The sequence below is a fragment of the Arachis ipaensis genome, chromosome B3, assembly GCF_059453495.1.
Source record: "Arachis ipaensis isolate K30076 ecotype BB chromosome B3, ASM5945349v1, whole genome shotgun sequence".
NCBI lineage: Eukaryota > Viridiplantae > Streptophyta > Magnoliopsida > Fabales > Fabaceae > Arachis > Arachis ipaensis.
In genome coordinates this window covers 79,812,742-79,814,720 of record NC_142438.1, presented here as the reverse complement: position 1 = coordinate 79,814,720, position 1,979 = coordinate 79,812,742, and the positions used below count along the sequence as shown (strand labels likewise).

Here is a 1,979-nt window from a genome sequence, read left to right as displayed (position 1 = left end):
AAGATTCACCTAAATAATTTACCTCTGCTATTGTAGGGTTTTCAGGATCATAAGCTTCTTCTTCAGAAGATGCCTCTTGAGTACTGTTGGATGCAGCTTGCATTTCATGCAGACTCTGAGAGATCATATTGACTTGCTGAGTCAATATTTTATTCTGAGTCAATATGGCATTCAGAGTATCAACTTCAAGAACTCCCTTCTTCATAGGCGTCCCATTACTCACGGGATTCCTCTCAGAAGTGTACATGAACTGGTTATTAGCAACCATGTCAATGAGTTCTTGAGCTTCTGCAGGCGTTTTCTTTAGGTGAATGGATCCACCTGCAGAAGTGTCCAGTGACATCTTTGATAGCTCAGATAAACCATCATAGAATATATCCAGGATGGTCCATTCTGAAAGCATGTCAGAAGGACACTTTTTGGTCAACTGTTTGTATCTTTCCCAAGCTTCATAGAGGGATTCACCTTCTTTCTGTCTGAAGGTTTGAACATCAGCTCTAAGCTTGCTCAGCTTTTGAGGAGGAAAGTACTTGGCTAAGAAAGTCGTGACCAGCTTATCCCAAGAGTTCAGGCTGTCTTTGGGTTGAGAATCCAACCATAATCTAGCTATGTCTCTTACAGCAAAAGGGAAAAGCATGAGCCTGTAGACTTTAGGATCTACTCCATTAGTCTTAACAGTATCACATATCTGCAAGAATTCAGTTAAGAACTGAAAAGGATCTTCAGATGGAAGTCCATGAAACTTGCAGTTCTGCTGCATCAGAGAAACTAATTGAGGTTTCAGCTCAAAATTGTTTGCTCCAATGGCAGGAATGGAGATGCTTCTTCCATGTAAATTGGAATTAGGTGCAGTAAAGTCACCAAGCATCTTCCTTACATTATTATTATTTTCGGCTGCCATCTCCTCTTCCTGTTCGAAAATTTCTGAAAGGTTATCTCTGGATTGTTGTAATTTAGCTTCTCTTAATTTTCTCTTCAGAGTCCTTTCAGGTTCTGGATCTGCTTCAACAAGAATATTCTTGTCCTTGCTCCTGCTCATATGACAAAGAAGAGGGCACAGAAAAAATAATAATATGGATCCTTTATACCACAGTATAGGGATCCCTGTGTGAGTAGAAGAAGAGGGGGAGACAAAGAATGTAATATAATGGAAGAAACACAACTGTGAGGAGGGTTGAGATGTGAGATGAGATGTTAGTAGATGAATAAATAAATAGAATAAGATGGGAGAGGGAAAATTTTCGAAAATAATTTTTGAAAAAGGGTTAGTGATTTTCGAAAATGGTTTTTGAAAAATGTTAGTATTTTTCGAAAATTTTTAAAATCAAAAATAAAAATAAGAATAATTAGTTAATTAAAAAGAAATTTTTGAAAAAAAGGGAAGATATTTTCGAAAATTAGAGAGAGAGAGTTAGTTAGGTAGTTTTGAAAAAGTTAAGAAACAAACAAAAAGTTAGTTAGTTAGTTGGAACAAATTTTGAAAAGATAAGAAGTTAGGAAGTTAGAAAAGATATTTTGAAATTAGTTTTGAAAAAGATTTGATTTTTAAAATCACAATTAATGACTTGATTCACAAGAAATCACAAGATATGATTCTAGAACTTAAAGTTTGAATCTTTCTTAACAAGCAAGTAACAAACTTGAAATTTTTGAATCAAAACATTAATTGATTATTTTATTTTCAAAAATTTGATATAAAAATAAGAAAAAGATTTTTGAAAAATATTTTTGAAATTTTCGAAAATAACTAAGAATTTTGAAAAAGATTTGATTTTTGAAAAAGATTTTGAAAAAGATAAGATTTTCAAATTGAAAATTTGATTTGACTCATAAGAAACAACTTGATTTTAAAAATTTTTGAAAAAGTCAACTCAAATTTTCGAATTTGATGAGAGAAAAAGGGAAAGATATTTTTTTGTTTTTTGAATTTTTATGATGAGAGAGAAAAACAGGAAAAATGATGCAATGCATGAAAGTTA

General features: G+C 32.6%; 1 non-coding gene across 1 annotated transcript; it reads left to right on the top strand.

Moving 5' to 3' along the window:
• The first annotated feature begins 397 nt into the window (after positions 1 to 397).
• LOC148571282 (small nucleolar RNA R71) lies at positions 398 to 505 on the top strand. Its single transcript, XR_015908146.1, has one exon. It is a non-coding gene; the product is annotated as a small nucleolar RNA R71 (small nucleolar RNA).
• Positions 506 to 1,979: the final 1,474 nt, after the last annotated feature.